The sequence below is a fragment of the Kryptolebias marmoratus genome, linkage group LG20, assembly GCF_001649575.2.
Source record: "Kryptolebias marmoratus isolate JLee-2015 linkage group LG20, ASM164957v2, whole genome shotgun sequence".
Classification (NCBI taxonomy): domain Eukaryota; kingdom Metazoa; phylum Chordata; class Actinopteri; order Cyprinodontiformes; family Rivulidae; genus Kryptolebias; species Kryptolebias marmoratus.
Window position 1 is genome coordinate 12,765,803 of NC_051449.1, and position 22,460 is coordinate 12,788,262.

Below are 22,460 nucleotides of genomic sequence, written 5' to 3' on the forward strand. Positions count from 1 at the left end.
AAAAGCATGGTGGAGATTTGTAGCCGTAAGGGTTCATGGCTGATACTGGATCACCCACAGGACCGTACGGCTGCTGTCAAGATAAATCAGCAGGCCATTAAAAACAATGAGTTTGGATCTAACTGAGTGTGATTTTCTTTATATATAGCAACTGATGTAGTTAATCTTTCTAAAGCTATTAGAATAAATAAATTAAAACAAGATCAAATTAGTCTTGGCTGAAGAAAGAATTAACTCTTGTTAAAGACTAGTTAGCTCATTTTCTGCATGAACGTTGACTGTCCATAATGTTTAAAGAGAGACAAAAATGAACATAAATAATCCGGAGCATTTTCACACATGGATGCTGTCCAATATATTTAATCATTTTCCCAGTTTTGTATATTATGTCTTAGATATTAATGTTACTCTGAAAATGCTTTGGTTTTATGAATACTGCGTCACAGCAGCAACACTGTGTCATTTTGTGCCATATTACAGAATGCTGATGACATATTGAATTTTAGGTCATTAAAAATACATAAAAATGGTCCACATTTATTAAAATTATTAGACAAAAACAGAGACACTACAGCAGTAAATCTTACTACACAAAACTGCAGCTATTTATAGCACCAACATTGCACCACATTAGAATAATCCCAAATATATTTTCAATATCTCATCAGGAACAATATCACATCTCATCAAACATTAGAAATGCGGTAGAAATTTATTAAAATATAGTTCTTAATACCTCATAAAAAGCAAGCAATTAAAGTTTAATCATTAAAAAAATAAATATTGAAAAGACTAATAAATCTAACATGAGAGTCAGTTAAACTTTAAAGGCCAGTCAAACTGTTACAGTCATGATAAAAAATAAGTACTCTGTGACCTCTCGATACAGAGTTTAATGTATTGAAGAATAAGAAATATTAATTTTGTCTTTACCAGTAAATCAAAGATCAGATAAACAACCACTTGCCAGATTACTTGTGTTTGTATTCATTTCACACAAAGTGACTGAAAATGCAGAAACGATGTGTGACAAAACAAATATACTCTTACTACTCTACCTAAAAGAAATTGTTAGAAACAATTTCATTTTCATGTGTAGGTTTGAGCAGATTGTTTTTTTCTTTAATAAAAATGTGCATTTCAAAGCAGCAGCAAGTGGCAGGTTCCCTGAACAAGAAGCCAAACCTCCTGAATGCTCAAATATTGGAGCATTTCTCTTATTTATTTACATTCACACTTCGTCCTCATCACCCTGTGAGAAGACCAGGTCAAAGCTTAGCTGCTCTTTTAAAAGGAGAGAGGTCCAGACCTGGTAAATACTTTCCCATTCCCTTCGAATGGCTTCAACTTAGTTTCGTTTTCTTGGTGAGCAATACCACTAAATTTGTTAGAGTCCTTCTACGTGATATTGTACACTTTTTGGGTCGGTTCTATTACTGCATTCAGCTTGTGGGTTAAACATTTTACACTCCATTGTACAAATGTGCATAAGAACAAATCTCTTTACACAGTATCCCCTCTTATTAAGACTCCTTGGTTTGAGGAAAGTTTAGTGGTTCATGTGAACACTACATTCTAAACCTTTACACCACCATCCTCTTTGCATTAGATTGTTACTTACACTAATGATGGTGTTGATTTGTGGTCCTTCACAAGTAACAATCTGTGTGAAACACATATTGTAAAACCAAACCTGCTATTTGTACCCAATTAGAGTAACTGTCTGATAAACAAAAAGCAATGCAAAATAAAATAAAATAAAATACAATAAACCATCATTGCAGTCAAGCAAATGCAGCTTATCCAATTTTGCATTCATTGCAACTGACTTAAAGCCCAAGGAAAGATAATAAGATTTGTTTTTTTACAGTTTTTTGCTACATTTAAGTCATTCATCAGTCAGTCTGCTTACTTTAAAGGCCGGGGTTTTTGGATGGAGCAAATCTATGCATAAGGTGCACAAATTAATCTTGCGTTTTACTCACCATATGTTTGCTGTGTGCCTGTTCTATTTATTTATTTATTTATTTAGCGGCCCTTTGTATGTGCTGTGACAAATCTGCCAAGATTCCCCAGCGCTCCCGTTCTGTGGTTGTGTGGCACAAAGTGTCACTGGCACACGGGGGTAATACAGGGGCATCAGCCTGCTCCCACTGCCACCAACAGAGCCGGTCTGCAGTATTCAGATGCGTCAGCCAAAGCAGTGAGTGGAACCAATGGCAGTGTGATTAGTCTTGCTGGGGGGTAAATGAAAACCATTATCAAGGTTTTTCTGTCTGCCACATCCTAATGCAAAATACAAGAGAGAGGTGATTTGAATTACTAAGGCAGCACAGGCGATGCTCATTTGGCTCTGGACAGTCTCAATTGGAGGCTGGAGTTTCTGCGTGCTGATTTTGTTTTTTTGTTTTCTCGTGTGTTTTGAAATGCGCATCATCAACAACTGCGACACTCTCAGTGGACTAATGCTGTTCGGGCTGGCTCCTGCGGTGCAGCTTTCCTGTCATTTTTGTTGAAAACCTGTGATTAGCAAGGTTCAATCCTTGAAACAAACATCGACAAAGAAAATACACAGAAAAGATTATAAGATCTGTCATGTTGTCAGATAATACCCAGGAATGCCGAAGGAATTTGTAAGTACTTTTAAATAAACTGGAACTTTTTGACTTTGACACACGGCATGGAGAAAGTAAGTCAATACACATTCAACTACTGTCGAATGTGGTAAGTTTTAACAGATATAAAAAAGGTGTTCAAATAGACTGGATGAATCAATGGTTAGTTTTAAGAAAGAAAAAATAAATAAATGAAAAGAGACAAAACAAATAGACTAAAATATAAAATGGGAAAACTTCTAAATTTTTTGTCATTTCTTTTTGTTTCAGTTTCTTTTCTTTCCCTATGTACTTTCTAATATTTTTAAAGTAATATTTTTTGCTTAATGAAAACTTTTAGCAGTAAACTGTTTTATCTATCAAACATGAAAGTTGTAACATGTTATTAGGCAAGTAGTCCTAGATAATCTTTATCACAGATATTCAATAAATCCACAACTAAAAAATATACTGTGCTTATTAGAGATCTTACAAGATGATTTTCTTGTAAAGATTATAACATTCACATTTTTTTGACACCACAATGCTAATTATTTTTAGCTTGTGAAAGATTTTGCTTGAAAAAAATCAAATGTATAACTCTATATAAGTCAAAATAGGTAACTAAACCAGCTATTTTTTGTTGTTGTAGATAAAATTGCAGTATAAAAATGTGGAGTATTGAAAAAACGTAGATTAAATCATGACCTTACATCATCAATGGTTTTCTGTCAACATTTATCTCTTGCTTTTGCAGCACCAGTGATTTTTTTCCCCATTATGATCTTTTCCTAAATCCCCCCTGATGTCCACAACCTGTTCCTCTTGACTGAAGATTCAAATAAGAATTTCTTTTCTTTAGGAGAGATCCCAGAAATAAAAGACAATCACCGTTAAATAAAAAAGTTTATAACCGTTGATGTGCCACACATTATTTCTGATAATAACTTTAGGCTTGCAAAGCCAGCAAACACATCTACGACCTGAATGTATTGAGCTGTAGTACATACTGCTGCTGGCCTACCTGGCATGTTTATCGCATGCCATCATAAAAGGCAGGCAGTCATGTGATTGCATGAGCCTCTGTTTGATCGCCTGTCTGCTACCAAACTATCTTATAAACTCTCAGATTATAATCATTGATTTTACATCTACAGCTGACTGACTTTTAGAGTCAGCTCAAGTCAAGATGGCTGCCACAGCTAATCAACCTTAGCAAACATAAAAACAACGATAAATCAGTCAGTTTTACAGATATTAGGCTTAGATTTGGTGTGGTAGTATCTGAGAGTCATTTCCAACTCGCATTAATAGATTATTTTAAAACTTTGGCAAAAAATGTTGGATTAAACGCAGTCCATTTGCAAAATATCTCATGAAAGGCTGCACAGATTTGAATGAAACTCTGATAGAAATCATTAAATGTACATCTATATATGATCAAGTTTGGAGTCAACTCCATTCAAGGTTGTCGCCACAGCTAATTGGCCATAGCAAACATAAATATGACTATAACTGAGTCAATTTTACAGATATTGAGCTGAAATTTGATATGACTCAGCTGCAACACATAATTTGAATACTAGCAGATTCTGCAAGATCTTTGTTTAAACCTTGGCATTCAGGTGATGTGCATTCCTTTAAGGTATACTAGTTTCATTTAGTGTTTGTGATGTATAAGTTGGCATGATATTTGTCTTTTAAAATCTGGGAGAATACCCAGTTTTTAAGCAATAAAGGTTGCATATGTATGAGATATTTCTTTAAAAGGAAAATAAAATTTAAACAATGACAATGTAGGAACAAAAAAAGTGGATAAAACCACTCAGTCCCTTCTTTCTTTTTAGCAATTCCAGCTGTATTGCTGGTGGAGGCTACACCTGTTTTCTGTTTAATTGTCATGTTGTGAGTGCTCTCCTTTCTCCTTTATTCTTCTTCCAATTTTTTACCTCATCCTATCCCCTTGTTTTCTCCAATCTTCCAATTTCATGGCTGGGCATTCTCCTATGTATAATTCATGAGTGACATGCTTGTTTTACACACCACGTACCGACGGCCATGTTGCGGCGCCCTGAGGGGGTCTCAGCTTTGCCAGCCTGTAATCTGCTTACACAGAGAGCAACTGGCTCGCAGCTCTCCTCGCCAATTACTCTCAATTCATGGAATGGCCCTCTCCCCGACACAAGGTTGGTTGTGATCATCATGTCCTTCAAAAAGCCATACACAGAGAGTAGCAACGCAGCGTACGTGTTTATATCTGACGGGGAGATAATTGGTTGAGTGTGCTGTGTTGGGGCACCAAGCAGATAAAAGCACCTCTCTGGATTTGACAGTTGCTCCACTCTTTGCAAGGTCACAGGCCTTAGGTACATCAACAACCTGTCTGATAACAGAGCTCATTCACCAAGTTAGAGCCTCAAAGCGGCGCACCTAACAGCAATTCACCTAAGAGTGCTCACTACTCATTGAGCACAAACAAAATCATCATAAACTCCACGCTGCAAGAAGAAAACACATTGGCGAGCATACAAACACACGCAAGTGCACACCGCAGACAGTAGAGGCAAATGGAGCAGTGTGCAGCAAGTAATGAGCACTGATTGTTTGTGACAGAGCTGTAGTAAGGCTGATTTCCCAGCTGAGGAATTGGGGGTGGGGGGTGGGGTGTTGTACACATCACAGGGATGTCAGGAAAAGACAGAAAATGGGCCCAAAGCTGCACCGCTTTTCAAAAAAAGACACTTCACTGTTTAACTTCAGACAGCAGTTACATGCATGGAGTGATGCCAGTATTTTCAATATTGTTTGAGATGCAAGTCAAGCCTATTTGACTGGTAAAGTTCAATTTGGTGTCAAACATTTGAGAAGTGGGGGGAAAACACTTGTTTAAGACAAGAATTCTTTCTCTTTTTTTCTAATCTGTGCTAAACATTACACCACACTACATGGACATATTTTCGGCACCCCTTCCTCTCCTCTGCATTCAGTATCTTTATACACCAAACACTTTGGGCTGCACTGTCAAGATCATTATCTGGTTTTATTTTCATTATTGTTGTTATAAGGTATTGTTTTGGTTAGTGGTCTTATAAAGTTAATAGATTTTGTTTTCATACGCTGCATTACAGCCTGAACTAAAATCATTTTTCCATTAGGGGGAGTGTCCCTAATTTGAGGACACATACTCAGTAATTCATTGATCGGTGTTTGTTTTATTCATAAGTCTTACAGTGTGGAGAGGATCATTAAGGAGACTTTTGAAAGCTCTGATTACTGATCAATGAAGGTGAATGATTATGTGTACATGTGATGAGAGCAGCAACCTGCTACCTTTGCTATGATGACACAACATCATTTAGTTAGTTACAGGCTAATCTGCACAACAGAAATATTTATCTATTGTTTGCTTCAGTTAAATGGGAAGCGGAGGAGGAATTTATAAAGGGTTGTGTAAGATGGTAAGATTTGCTTTGAAAGCCATAATCAACTGAATCTGAACAATTCAGTCAACATAGTCTTTTGTCTGTTGACTTTGACTGGGGCCTGAAGTGTTAATTTGTAATGATGATTGTTAAATTGAATTGTCAGCATCTTGCTAATTATCCAAGAAAAATGTTTTTATTGAGTTCATCCACTTAATCAACAATTACAGCAAACAATAAGAAAAGCTGTTCTTGCATGATTGTTCTAATTAGAATTTCCTGTTTGTAAATTCTGAACAAATATCTACAGGCTTAAAATCACAAAAAAAGTCATATCAGAGAAATGAAATCTTCAGGTTTGTATTGGAGAAATAGGTTAAAACAATTTAATACTTTTTCTAACATATCCTTACATGTCTGTGCACTTGTGAACTATAAAGTTTTTCAAAACAGTCCTAATTTTCATACTATGAAATTTTCAACAAAACATACAAAAATGTTTTGAGTTTAGTGAGGCCCAAGCTTTGTGAAGCTTGGGACCATATCTGCATTGCTATTGTCAGTTTTTCATTGTGAAGCTTGACTTTTACAATTTTTTATTAAATTATCAGCTAAACAATTTGGAAAAAATAAAGTAAAATACAGTGTCAACCAGTTTACAATGACATAACATCTCTCAACTAAGGTTTTTTTTAATAATATTAAATCCTCTTAGCAAATTGCTTTATATAGGATTACTTATCCATGTACTTTAACATCTAGATTTTGCAATGAAACCTTCTTTGGTTTCAACAAATACAACAAAGAAAACACTGTTTTCAAATGGTCCATGATATAAAAAAAAAACTATAATGTGCAGCATTGCTATAATAATACTAAATTCAAAGACAAGTTAAGATTAATGCATAGATCTTTTCAATATACAGTTTTCTCATATTCCAAAGTTTTGTATTATTATTTTCAGGCTGATGCAATAATATCAGAAGCATTTTTGCCTGTATTGAAACAAACTCCCATGTGCCTTCATACTGTCTGACTTTCTAAGGTGATTCCTTATTGCCACTAGACAGAGAAAGTACGGAAAATCTGCGAGTGTACGAGGGTGGATGGTGTTGGTTGGCTATGTGTGGACATAAAATACTGGTATAGATTCTCAGTTATGCAGGACATCTCAGTTGAAGGCAACTGAACTTCCTTTTTTGATTCTTGAAGATGTTTTACTTCTCACTGGAGGAATTTGAAGCTTGGAACTTTGCACCTTTGGTTCTGAATGAAAAAGGTTTGTCAGGTGAGAAGCAAAACATCTTGAAAAAGGAAGTTTAGTAGCCTTTGATTCAGCTTGATTACTGTTAAAAGTAAACGTTTTAAACTGTGTAAGACAGAGTAGAGAACAAAAGTTCATTTGTTTCCAACATTCACCTGCTTACAGACATCTGAATCTGAATCAAGGTCCTGCACTCCACCTCACCACTGCAGCTTATGAAAATTTAGAGCCACTACTAAAAGTGCAATTTATGCCCCACAGAAAGAGAAATTGTGATATTCACACAGCATGGTACAGTAAGCATATGTACTTTTCCTTGCTAATATTAAGTATCAGTTGCAAAGGAAATATTTCACAAACTGTTCCTGCAAAAACACAAAAACTGGTCAAGGTACACCAAGTATACAGAATTCCATAATGTGTAAAGAACTGTTTTGAGGCATTCCTGATAACTTTACAGATTTTTTAGCTCATAGATAAATAGATATGTAATGTTGAAAGGCAGAGGAAATTGTGTTTAAAGGACTGTATATACTGATCTGAACAACAAGAATGTACCAAAACATTTGGTGTAGAATTAAACTGATATTTGAACTGTCATTTTAGGTATTTATGTTTTATTTTTTTTATTTTATTTATTTTGTGGTGTAAAACCCAAAATTTAACGTTTTGCTGTTTTCTTAGCAATAAAACAATAAACTCAAGAACATAATGAAATCTTTAATAGAATGACTGAAACTTGAAAATGTCCATATCCTTTCATTTTATTTATATTCTGGACTCTGTTCCTATAGCCATCTGCCCTTTGGACCTTGACAAAGCTAGTGCTGACCTTTGTTTACTCGTTGCTTCTGGATATCTGATTTGCATTCAAATCCATATTCAGATTAAGGGTTATATTTTGTATCCCAACAACAGCAGATCGCTGAATTCATGTTGGCATCTAAGGCCCAGACATCTTTACGTTAATTTTGATCTTGGGTTAATACCTTCCTTTGACCTCTACTGGATGTTTTCTGACCTCGGATACCTGCCAATCCAGCTTCTGATCACCCTTTACCAATGGGCTGGCTGTAAAACCCTCCTGTCTCCCTTTGTCTCTATTGATTCTGGTCATTTTGTACCTGAATGTAGTCATTAATCCAATTGTGACTGTGTTTGGGTCCAGTTCATTAGTCTGGCCCAGCTGTAACACAGGCAGATGCCTGCTGGGACATAAGAATTTATCACAGAACTGCTGAGGCCTGAAAATCACATCATAAAAGTCCGCCTGAAACATACATGTGCAGACTGACTAGTACATTAATACTTTTGTGATAGATTTTAGTTAAATAAAATAAATAAAAAAGATAACTTGGAATGATTAAACATACTGTCCATAATGAATGAATCAGGATTTCAGCAGAGTTGTGGTGACTGCTTAAAGTTGACCCCAAACATGAAGTCCACTTGATTTGTGTTTTGTCTCTTACATGTGTTGGGTAATTTCCACCTCCTCAGCCACACCATGTTTTAATAAAAAAAATGTAATACATTTTTTTGGATATATTTTGCTTATGATATGTGCTTGCATTAATACAGTACAAACATGATTTTTCCTATATCATGGATGTTAGCTGTCCTGAAGAATTAACACTGCTAAAGGTTTTGAAAACCCAACATGGATGATTGAAGCCACACAATCAAGATATATCATTACGTATCAGTTATGAAAGATGTGGTCCAGATTAAGATATACACATCATATTTATAATATTAGAAAAAGCAAAACATTTGATATTGCGTTCTTTGTTCCTCTAATATTTTGTGATCCTGCAAAGGGAAATAGGCTCACGGTTTCTGTCGAGTGTTCCATCAATGTCTTGTTATCAAAAAGCATCTCATTTAGCGTTAAGTGCTACTCAGCATGTTCCTTTTATCCTCCAACAATAGCCTCTTTAAATGAGTTAAGTATCGCAGGACAATGCTGCTAGTGTAATTTATTACTTCTTCATGTCAGTAATTTTATTGAATAATCTGGACAGCATATGGCGTATGCAGTACTTTACTGCTCTAATAAAATTGTGGGAAGTTTGATTATTTCTCAGGGATTTTATGTCTGTAATGCAAAGCATTTGCAAGCAGATATAATTTAGAACCATCTATAACCTGCATGACATACCATATGCATGCATACACTAAAGTTGGATCTGTCGCTGCAAGATGAAGGTGATGTATATTTTCAGTTCGCAAAAAGGCTAAAATTAGCATTTCAGTGCACTGACCTGGAGTGCAAATGAATACGACTAATCATGCATATATTCTGTTTTATTACAAGTGGCCAGTTCCTCTGCGGTGTTTTAAAATGAAGTCTGATTTTTACTCTTTCTCCGTTTCACTTTTTCATACAGTACATAATACTTTAGAATAAAGATGCAAATTTGATGTAATTAAACTGGAATTATCACTTGACGTTTTTTTTTTACAGATGTAGGTAAAATACAACATTAAACTGTGCAATTATTGGATAGCAATTCAGGAGGTTAAACCAAAAAATAGAAAACTATTAGCATTACAGGTTTCAATATAATCATAAAATGTACTGAAAGTTTCTTGTTTTTCTATTTTTAAAGCTTTTTATACAATAAACTACAGGATGTCTTCTGTGTTTTGTTTTAGAAGATATACTTTAGTCATAAACTGAGCAAAACAGACATTTTTTGGTAGGTAAAATGCAACAATTCCTTCATAAATGGTCTAATTTTATCTCAGTACAACCATGTTACAACAACACTACAAAGTATAGTGTTCAATTATAGTGTGATGTTTATGTTGAAACTCAAAGGTCCAGGACAGTGTATATTGTTAGTAATACTGTTGGTCTCTGAAAGACAGCAAGATAAACCACAAAGTTTCGGTCATTACCCTTGAAAATGTGTGAGGGTAATACACTCCTTGGATGGAAAACTGTGCACGTAATTTGCTATTTCATGTCTACAGTAAAACCAAAGTTAAGTTAGAATACATATCAAATTGTTTATTGCATTACATTTAATTGCATTACATTTAACTTAACTTGTTTCTTTTTACACTTTTATACCCCTTTTTATTATTTACCATAAGGCAAAAAGAAGAAAACAGGAAATGAGACTGATAAAGTGGAAAAAAAAGGAACTAAGTTTCCCATGGAGCATTTAATGACTTCTGAGTTGGATTTATTATTTTGTAAATGCAGTGCCACAAGCTTAACACACTGTTCCTTTATTAGATCATTAAATAAATTCACTTTAGACTGACTTTGAGTCAGCAGACACCCGGTTCAAACTGTGTCTGTTGAGCTAACTCAGTAACACTTCACTATTATGAAGCAGAAGATTATAATGTAACTCTGCAGTGCCCCTTGTTAATAAGAAACTCCATTCAGGAGTCAGCACACCACAGTAAAAAGGTAATAGTTTACATTTTGAAAAGCACAGAACAAGGTGTATATAAATGCTCTGAACCACCAGGACATCTTTCAAAATATGTGTCAACCAGGGAAATTTGTAATTACTCAAGGATATTATGAATAGAATTCAAATTGAATTTTTGTCATTATATTTGACCCTGAAAACTAAAGGAGTTGCTATCCTTTCCTCCATTCATCTATTTCCTGAAACCTTTGTTGATGGTTGTAAAGAGCATGTGCCTTTCTCCAGCGGTCTTTGGTTGAGAGGCAGAGCAAGTCACCATTCCAACACAGGGCCACACAGAGACAAACACCCATTCACACCTAAAATCAGTTCAGCGTTGCTAATAATTCCAACATGCATGGTTTTGGACTGTTGAAGAAGCCCCACGAACTGCAGGCACAGGGTGAAGATGTAAAGTCACAGAAAGGCCCCAGCCAGGAGTCAAACCCAGTACTATGGAGATCTCCTTATTGCCTTGCCTTCTAATGCAACTGTGGAGTTATAACTGTTATTTTTGATCAGAAGTTGTCTTTTAACTTGCAAATGGTAATAAAAAGGAGTCTTTTTTTCATCGTTGTAATAGGTCTCAAAGAAAGGGTGGGCTTTTCCAAAATGATGCAGAGAAGCTGCTCTATGTTTTGTATAAATAAATAAATGTTGTTGTTTGTAACATAAAGGATCTGTAACAACATTTGAGCTGGGTGTCCAAATAATGCATTAAAAATCCTGTAGCTGATTCAACTCTTAACCTAAAGCTAAAAACATTTGCTCTGCTGTGGCATCTTGTAAAATTTGAAATACATTTAATCCATTAATGGCCATTAATGGCCCAATTTCATCTTCTATGAAACAGTAACTCATTGTCTCTTATCACCCAACAGGAACACTGTGCTCCTGGCATGCAGGTCAACTGGATTTCTCAAAATTTCCAGGATTCAAATGGGAGGCAGAGCTTTAGTTTGTAAATTTCCCTTTTTTGGAATCACCTTCGTGTTAGAGCATGGGACATACATATCCTCTGCATTTAAACCCATCTTTGAGAGGTAATTTACAAAATCCTCTAAAGGCAAGTAAAGCATGTGATATACATTAATACATGTCTGTCTTTATCTATGTAAAGGAATAAGGATGTTTTGCACATTTATTTTTGCACATACACACAGGAACATGAGCACACATACAGCATTTTATGTATGGTACGTCAGTTTTATATATTGTTTCCTTTGTAATGTGTTGGCTTATTATCAATACCAAATTTAATTTATTTATAAAAGAAATGTTCCATATCATTAAAACTGGTATTGCCATTTGAGAATAAAAAATCCTCCACAGGCTGGCCTGGGGTGTGTGTCTTTATGTGTTCATTTTTTAAATTAATTTACGGTATTTATTTTTTATTTCCTGTCATTTTCAAAATAAACTAAGATTAAGTTTTTTTCTGAAGTGGTAACCATCTCTTAGAAATATTCAAGGTGTAGTATACAAATTTGCAGATCATAAACATGAATCTTTTCATTCATTTGGAAAACATATAGATGAGGGGAAAGTGAGAGTATCGCATACTGAGGGATGTCTAGGCTCTCAGAAACGTATTGTGTTTGCCTGAAAGAGCCAAGAAATAAGCTGGCAGGACACGGAGAAGAAAGACGGAGTGCGTGTGCACAGTGAGAAATAATGAGAAGAATAGTGGTTGGAGTTGCTGAAGACAACTTCCAAAGGAATAAAAAGTCACGCCTTGATCAGACAGAGATGCTTCGCTGGGTTGAGCTCCACAGAGGGAGCAATATTAAACCTGACTGAATCCAAACTAACAGCCTTCAAAGGCGGCTGCACACTTAAAACAACACTGTTGTCCTTTTCTCTGTTTTAGCATGGTTTTTGTTTTGTGTTCTTATTCTGTTCAGTATCAGTGTTTTAAAAAAATTATTAATGCTGCAATTTGTTTGGAGACTTTTTTTCTTTTAAAAAACAAACTTTTTTTCCTTCCTTTGTAGCTCTTTCTCTTTTCATAGAATCTTTTGCCATCAGTTCTATATTTCAAAGCACCTCTGCAAGTTGCCTTTTTTTTTCTTTTGAAACACTCAAAGGAAAAGTTTAAGTAAAAAAAAGATTTAATGTACTTTTCTGCAATTTCCTGAATGGCCTCACTCTTACTCTTCACGGTATATTGAAAATAGAGGGAGCCCGTAAATTGGGCTTAGTTGTCAAATGATGAGCCCATTTTGAATCAATGGAACACCGAACCCTTTTGCGGCAGCATTTTCATTTGACATTTTAAAAGGACGTGTTTTGGAGGGCGGACAATGGCATGGTGGCTATTGTTCCTTTGTGGTGCTCAGATTGTTTATCGACTAGGTGAGCATGTCTTCTGTCAGTGTGAGGGGCCTCTGGAGGAAAGTAGAAGTTCCTGTTCATCTGTGCATCAATACAGAAGTTGCATCAGAAAAATAAGGGTCGGACAACTTTTGTCTGGCGCCGCAAACACACATGTACTTGTTGCACTCTAAATATTCTTTGTCAAGCAGACACCCACAGACTAGAACAGTTTTTTTTTTTAAAAAGAAACACTGTCAGTGCATGCTGCCAACATGATGCAAGCAAATAAAAAACAACTATAGAAGCATGCCATTTATTTTAGTCAGCTAAAATATGAGTTTTTCTATTCAGAAGCAGATTGAACAGTTATTCAAATTCCACTGACTGCAAATCAATGGTGACTAAGTCCGATAATGATGTACTGTAGGATACCTGAAATGCCTGAAACACCATTATCTTACCCATCAATAAAGTACTGCCGACTCTGATTTCCTCATTACTCTTAGCAGCTTTAAATGGGTTCTGTTAGTTTGACACTGAGGGAATGATTTTAAGAAAATTCATAACATGCGCCCACTCAGATAATTACAAATTAGCCAGTATTTGCATAAATAAAGCACCGTGTCAATTATTATAACATACCACCGACCATGACTATTCTTTCTGCATCTCTTATGAACTGTGCTTATTTTGCATTCAGGCCTGTGTAAGGCAACTTGAAAATTAATGCCATTCAGTTCCCAAGTCTAATCCCTATTATCATGATTAAAATTCCTTCGGCTTTTATTCGCCTTATCTGAGCTGCTCCGTGTTGAGATAATGTGCGTCTGTACGAGTCTGACGTCGCTGCAGCATTTGTAGCTTCTCCTCTGATATTTGACAGTTGACATTCAGATGTGGACCTGGTTGTGGCTGCTCTGTTATCTGTTTCAGCTGGGCTGAGCTAAAAGGTGCATAGGTTGGGCGCTGCAGGCGAAGACGGATCTTCAGAGCATAATGAGAGTTTCAGGGTGCAACTGTGTCTGGTCCCTTTATGGAGCAGGAGAAGAAAAACTTTTATTCTTCATGTCAGGGAACAAAGGGCCAAGCTACGGCCTAAGCACGTCTGCATATATTCACACGGGGTATGCTGCTGTTTGAACATATGCAGATTGCTCAGAAATTACATTACAACTACGTGTCTGCTTTTCACTGGTTTCTTTCAGCGTAACTGAAAAGAAGGTGCTGTTCTTGATGTCCAGTGGGCTGACACAAACTTAAGCTGCAACATTTTGTGGAAAAAGAGGCAAATCACAGGAAGGAGCTGAACCACAGAAGAAACTACACAAAGATTAAGTGTGTGTGTGTCTGTATGTGTTTGAAAGCTTTGATTGTTCTCCTATGCTTGACTGCACAGGATTTAGAGCAAGCATCCTTCCTGCTTCAAGATCCAAGACTTCTCCCCCATTATCTTTATCTCTCTCTTTTTCCTAACAGTTTGTGTGTTTCTCTGCTTGTTATGCATTTGTTCCTTTTTTTTCATTTCTCTGTGTGCCTCAGCTAAGGTGAAACAGTATGGATGTGATTTCTATAGCCCTGCTGGAGACCAGCACCTCATCACAAGCTGGTCTCGGCTGGTTGGGTGAGCGAATCAAATCTTGGAGAGCACAACCAAAACGATTTCAGTTTGAGACCGGAGACCCTGCCAAACCTATCAGTCATTGGGGCACATTCAATTGGATGCATTCGATTCTATTTAGTTTATATATGGGAAAATACAGGGGGGTTGTCAAAGGACATATAATGTTATGAAAGTGAAGCTTTCTGCTCAAACTTTTTGAAAACTGCTGATCATGAGAACGCAGCTTTAGCTGATGAAAAGAAGTCACTCTGTATTGTTAAAATGCTCTGAAAAACAAAAAAAAGTTTAAGTTATCTCATTATCTGTTAGCACTTGAAGTACAGTATGTGTTGTGCATTTTAGCTCAGTATCTGTAAAATTCACTAAGGTTTAGCCATTTTTGTGCTTTTTTAGATGACTATGTCAGCCATCTTCATTTAGGTCGACTCTAAAAGTTTATCAGTTACAGATGTTTTATTTTTTTTTTAATAATTTTTTTTTTGCTTACTAAGAAACAGAGTTGCTTAAAGTATAAATAGGGGATCAGTTTCAATTACCAACATGCCACATTTTATCTGTAAAACTAACTAAGTTATAGCCATTTTTGTGTTTGCTGAGATTGCTTTACTGTGGCAACCATCTTGAATTGGGTTAACTGGAAAAGTTAATCAGTTGCAGATGTCAACCCAGTGACTGATTTCTGAAAGTTTCATCAAAGTCTGTTCAGTGATTCATGAGATATTTTGCTAACGGAACACACACCCACACAGGCAGAAAGATTTTAGTGCCTCCTTTGCGTTTGGTGATGAGCAATAAAACGAGCCTATGATAATTGTAGCATGCCTAAATAAAATTTGTCATTACATCCTTAAATTAATATTCTAAGCTACTTTATATTTTATGACCTTTAGAAAAACAGCTCTGCTGAGGTTTAAAACAAGTTGAGGCAGAGTGAGTCATTATCATTGCAGCGTGTTTTAGCACTGCAGTGAAACCAGTGTGTGTGACATCAGTCAGACGTAGTACATTATTAAATAGGAGACGTCTTTCCTCTGATTAGTTAAGTGGCAGCTGAGACCTCCTGCCTCTCGTCGTCCTCGTCGTTTTGTCTCTCGACTCACAGTTGCTTATGTCATACAGCTTTTATCAGTGACGCTTCCCCATTCTCACATCTTTAAAGGGTGCACCAAGGGAGATGTAAAAAGCAACGTCAAGCACTTGAAGTTGCTCTAATTAATCATTTTTAATATATAATGATCAAATGACTCTTGAGAGGCGTCGTCCGAGCTGATAAACCAAAAGAAAACGATGCAAATGTTTACAATATCTGAGTATGAACCAACTTGGATGACAGATGATAGGTTTGATTTTTATTGTTTTTCATGTATTCTTACAGTTCTCATCAACATAATTTACAGTTGTAGGCATCATTTGTTTTTTTCATGGTAACAGTCGCCCATCCTCCAAACTCCTCCCCCCAAAAAAACATGATTCCAGACATTAAAATCAATTAAATAATAGTAAAAAAAATGCATTCATAGTCGTTTTCTGGCATATAAATTATTGGAAATAAATAAATTAAATACTTGTATTTGTTTCTAAAACAGTATCAGCACCCTTAAACAGAACCTAAACACACAATATTTTTTATCCAACTTTTTATCTACAAATGTACTTTCTAGAAAAAAAAGGATATTTTTCTGCAGTTTTTTTTTTCAGCCCAAGATCTGTACATAAAATCCAAAACATTTTTGTCAGAGGAAATGTGTTTTTTTTTCTCACAGACTTACCTCTGAGATTGCTTGAAGTTCAGCAGAAGTTCTTCTAATTTTAGGCAAAGCACAGCTGAGGTGTTCAAACTTATTTTTCAAGGGCAGAAAGTGGGGCAACCCAGACTCTGGTTAGTTAGCTCAACAGATAGCGTCTCTCCTTGTGTGTGAGCATGTGTGTGCGTGCGTGTGGGTGTGTGTGTGTGCGTGCTGACCTTTTGCTGATTGTGAATCAAGTGTCTCTGAGTGCTTCAGGTTCCTGGCCTTTGAAGGTTATATATACGAACTCCGGATGTCTGTTCACCTCCGGTCTAATAAACAGCAAATACAGCAGACATCTCCTCTTCTTTCCCTCTTTATTTTTTATAAACTTCTTGGTTCTTTCAGTGATTCTAAACGTTGGGATGTCTTCACACCCTTCACCCAAGAAATAGAGGGATACTGAAAATGAAAAGAAAAACAATTAGTGGCACTGATGGGCCCGTGTGAGGTAATGAAATTGCGTGTTTCATTGTAGCGTGTAATAGAGAGCAGTTTGAAGTTAATTGAGGGGAGATAGGACACTGGGCCACTGTCTGCTGCAGCGCTGTAGCTGGGCACAGGGTTTAATGGTGATACAGTCACTAAATCTTGATAAAAATAGAAAGAAAAAAATCCTTATCAGCCTTTCCAAATTAAAATTACCTTGCTTTAACAGACGGGATCGGAATATCAATTGTTATCATATTTAATTTATATTCTCTTTATCTGTTTCAAGGTCAAGGTTGTGTTCAATAGATGTGAAACTACCACAGCAAAGTTAAATCAATTTAAATTTATGTTCAAATAACATTGAAATCCAACATGTCTTCAATGTATATAGATGTATTTGAGAATATTTTCCTTAGACATACAAAAAATATTTAACTTCATACACCATTAAACCATTAAATTTTTCATACTCTTAACTGATGGGCAAAACGTTCAGGAACAACTCGGCAGTTCTTGGCTTTCAAGTAGATTTTGGAAGGAGATAAACTGCCACCTTCTGGTGAGATTGTTGAATGACACAAATGTTTTGCTCCACTAAACTGTAAGTGACCCAATGAAATTTGCGGAAAAACAATGGGTAAAGCATTTTAAAAGCAGCAAAAAAAAAACAAAATGGCGGAGTTCAGATGACAAAAAGTCATTTTCCTTATTCAAAGTCAAATGTAAGGAAAAGTTCTAGAGATGTAAAAATGCCTAAAACAAAAACAACATTGAGAAAAATGTAATATTGGGTTGAAAAAGTTTCTAATCTTCACTTTTTAAAATTATTATCGCCTGCCATCATTGATGAAGACAGACACGTTTTAGCTTATGTCTGTGTAAAGGTTTGTATGTACCTTTAGCAAACTATCTCATGAATTTGAATGAAACTCCAAGAAAACTATCATTAGGTGAACACGTACAACAAAATCAGGTTCTTTGAGTCAAGCTACATCTAATGTACAGATATTGAGGTAAATTGGTGTGGTAGTTGGTAAGAGTTGATCGAAGCCCTGTCCATTACGCAACATCTTTGCTTAAAACTTTGGTATTAAATGTTACATCAACACTGTTTGTTAGCAAATTATGTCATGAATTGTTGGACAGATTTCAATGGAACTTTTAGAAAGTAATAAATGTATGTATATGTACAACTGAGTGACATTAGGAGTTAACGCAATTCAAGATGGCTGCTACAAATAATCTACTGTTGTCAACACAAAAATGGCTAAAACTTGCTCAAAATTACAAACACGGAGGTAGAGTTTATGTGGTAGTAGCCGAGAGTCATCTTTAACGCATACTCTGAGCATTAACACATCTTCCAAGAAGTGATGAACTTTTTGAATTAAAAATCCTGAAAGGTAATTCTTTCAATGAATACTAGGCCTTTAATTTGATTTGTGAACTTGTTCTGAATTTGGGAAATATTGTGTTTTGTCGCTTTTGTCATCAGAGGGTAAAATTCCAGTAAATTAAAAAAAGGAAAAATTCAAAAAACAGAATGAAATACCTTAGTTGGGAGGAGATGTGGTGGGTTGGGAGTGTTTGTCTCCCCTCTGTCTCACAGGGTGTTGACAGAAGACAATTAAACACAGCTTGCCTACAGTATTGATCATGTCTCCCTGATAGGCAGAGCAGAACCACCGCACCTGTATTCATTAGGCAACCTGCTTAGTAACCACGCAGCACAAGGAGAAGTCAGCCTCTGTTTGTGAAAAGAAGTGCCACAGGGCAAAAGAAGTTCAAAAAAACACACACACACCTGCAAGATTGAACAGAAACTCTCATCAGAGCGTGACAGAGGAAAGGAAACAAAAGGACTAGAACAATGACTCATGACCTTGTCTCAAGAAAAAAGTGGGAGGAAAACAAAACCAGAAAAGGTGATGCACGGTGTTAAAGCAAAAATGTTATATTTCTTGTGCTCGCTAGATTTATAATTAGAACGAGAGTGAGGTTATTTGTTGCTTTATTGCTTCACAAACATCTGTTCACTTCTGAGGCACGGGGGCGAAACGCTAACAAGTTTGACTCGTCCCTGTGAAATTAAGAAAAGCCTTGGCAAGTCAAATGATTCAATGAATATTAAAGAGCTGCTGCATATTAAAGTCTAATTTGTTTTGATAGACTATTTTTTGGAAGAATGAAGAGATTGCTTTAACCTACTATAACTTCATCCTCTCTACTTTACATTCCAGAGAAGGACCTTCTGCTGCTTTCATTCACCCGTCGCTCTTTATTCTAAAAACCTCATTGAAAATTGAATATAGGTCATTTCCTGGCAGATAATAAAAGGCAGTTCCCATAAAAATACCACCTAAAGACTTATGGGATTTAAAATGATAGATCCACTTAAACTGTGCAGAGGTTCTTAAAATTCATGTACTGATGTGACTTTGCATTATAATTATCAGCAGTGTTCGCTAACACTTGAACTTTTTTTTTGTCCTTTTGAGGTATGCAAATTATATACTATAAAGGATAAGGAAATAATTTATAAGCAAAGTTACAAAAAGCCATAATGTCCACACATGCTTCAAAGATGAAAACTTTTCTAATTATCGCCCACCAACAAAATGCAAAGGCCGACAACAATGTGTTGTTTTTTTTTCCTGTGTCTATGTGTCTGTCTGTTCCAAAATGTTTCATAAACCCCTGGATGGATTTTAATGAAACTTTCAGCAAGTAATAATTGGATTGACATGTACAACTGATTAACTTTTGGAGCTAACCCAATTCAAGATGGCTGACTGTGAATTAAAACCTGTTTAATGTATTACTATTTGTTCTTTTCATTTGCTGTATACCTGGAAAAAAAACATGTTCTGGTGTAAGAAACCTGTTCTTGCAAAAAAAACTATTTTTGTACACCTGTTGTGTATGTGTATGAAACCTATGTAACTTGATGTATGTAAGACCATATATAGAGTTGTTTTTCTCTTTCCGTGCAAGCTCTGAGGCTCTGAACCAAGGAGTAACAACCAGGTTTTGTACAACTAATTTTGTAGATACATCATTCTTGTTTCGCAAGATTGCGTTGTATGACCACTACAAACCATACCTCTATAAGTACGACATCTGACGGGAAATGCTTTTGGAGCTACATCCATAGATTACTAAGGTGGTCTGTGTGTCTCACTCCCTGTACTGTACGGCTAAAATAAATCAGTTAAAAGGCATTCATACACTCCTGATCATTTCTCTGAGGTTTATTGATAATAACGTAATAAATTTCCTCCACATGACATAACCAACTGACATAAAAAAAATCTTTAAAATCTGTTCAGTGGTTTGTGAGATACACACAAACACACTTATACGTGTGCAAAATATTATCACCTGCCTTCAGTTTTCGGTGGCTGACAATAACAAGAGATGACTTAAGACATTTGCACAGTATTATAAGGTCGCAAGGTTGTAAGGTTTTTTGGGTTTTTACATTATTTTACCAGCTGCTGGAGTAACTGGTGCTTCAAAACAAAACATTTTCAAGTCTTTTTCCACTTCAGCCACCTCTCCAGCATTTTTGATAGACTCCTCTATCTTAGACTTCACTATCAGCTGTTCTGGTTAGGCTCTCTGAGAGATCCGCTGCAAGCTCGGGGCCACTACAATCAAAACCCACAGAAGTGGAAAACTACTTCATATGCCACTAAGCAAATCTCACAGTCCAGCTCTGTGGGGGGGATGCTGCAATAGTTGAGTAAAACAGAGAGATTGACGGAGCTCTTCACACAGAAAGTCTGCAAGAAGTGGAAAGTTTGAGCTTTTCTGTTGATGGATCATTCTTTCTTCACTGCTGTAAGTCACTCTGACCCATCGACCTCAGGGTGCTCAGACTTTCTATTTAAAGCAATTGGCAAAACAGTTCTTTTTAATAGGATTATCTTAAGGATGTACAACTGGAATTAAACCTGTAAGATAGAGATTGTACATTTGTGTTTTTTCGCTCACTGAAATCCATCTCTTGAGACCTGCTTAGTCAACACTTTTAACAAACATCCATTAATGAAACACTTGCCCTCTTAAACAGAACACTGAGTTGGAGATTACACTGTGTTCTGTTAAAAGTCATTTCCTCTGTTTTGCTTTAGCTTAATGTGGTGTTCTATTTTTATACAACATGACCCAAGCAAAGGCATAAAAATAGTAACCATTGGTTTATTAATAGCTTGTCTAGGATGTGGGCATCTGCACAAAGTGACCTTCGGAAAGTTCCAAAGTATATTATTTTGTACATGTTCACGGACCCTTGTTGCTCTGCCTCCTGCTTCAAAGTTTATAATTAATGAAGTTTGTGCACAGAGAGGAAGAGAACGGGCACAGCTTTATGGCTTTATATGTATGTGGCTAAGCAGTGTGCTCTTAGTTTCACATTTCAACACCCAGCATGATTACATGGTAATATTGATAAGGTAACCAAGCAGTTTATTATTATGTTTGGTTCCTCTGGGTTGGACGGAACTGTTTCCACACTGATGACTTGTCTTGAATAACAATCAGCTGAAACATGCAACCTCAATGCTTTGAGATAAGCTCACATCAGACAGACAGAGAAACTGACAACTCCCTTTAGTAGCATAAAAAAAAGCCTTTGGATATCTGTCACCCTTTTGAATATTTGTACATTTTACATTAAAGCATGCCGACTAAATGCAGAGTCAAAATAAGGGAGAGCAACAAAACAAGAACTGAAGCAGGTCAGTTTAATCATTTTGTGTATAGTTGTATGGATTGATCCTTAAAAGTAAAGATGTATCACAAAATTCTCCAGAGAAATTTAAATCATTTCATCTTAAAGTCTCTTGAAACCACTTAAAGTTCCCCTCTGCACAGACTTTCTAGGTCAGAATACATCATGCTGTCCTGTGAAATAAAATGAAAAAATATATGCAACATAAACCCTTGAGATACACTGGGACAGTACCTGTTTTGTTCTTCTAAAGCTCATAGGTTTTATGTGCTGTTTGTCTGACAGCAACATAACTCAACAACAGCAAAGCACAATGTTTTAAAACCTGGAACAAAGATGGAAATTAGGCAAACATAAAAGAAGTCATTTAATTTTGCTGCAAATTTTAGATCTAAAATTTCAAAGTGTGGCATTAGCCTTATAGTGTTCACTTTATATGCATTTATCTGTCTTTAAGATAGCCTTAGATTATCTCTTTAGTTAAGATAATTGTCCTTATCTTTGCCAACAAGCACAAAAATAAAATACTGAAGATGTTCAGATGGTTTATATGTGGTATAGTCTGTTTTTTGTTGATTTCAGATTCTCAACAAAGACCTTTGTTTAAGCTGGAAAATTTTAAAAGGTTTTAATATTTGTTTTGGGCCACCCCTATATTGACACATGCCATCAGGGCTCCAAGAATGTCACAATAAATGCCTCAGACAGCGGTGCTCAACAATACATCTTTCTTATCACTTTGGCAGCCCTTGTTCCGACACTGGAGGGCCCACTGACAGACATATGCTGAATCAACTCTAGCACACACTACCTAAGCTGCTCCTTTTTTCCAATATATCACAAGGTACACATGCTTTG

General features: G+C 36.1%; 1 long non-coding RNA gene across 1 annotated transcript in view; it reads right to left on the reverse strand.

Annotated features, from left to right (window-relative positions):
• Positions 1–18,522, reverse strand: part of LOC119618041 — a 105,937-nt gene extending 87,415 nt beyond the window's left edge. The window contains exons 1-2 of the long non-coding RNA XR_005234562.1: positions 18,420–18,522; positions 16,612–16,837 (exon numbers count right to left, since the gene is read on the reverse strand). This is a non-coding gene — a long non-coding RNA (uncharacterized LOC119618041). The remainder of the gene's footprint in view (positions 1–16,611; positions 16,838–18,419) is intronic.
• Between the last annotated feature and the right edge of the window lie 3,938 nt (positions 18,523–22,460).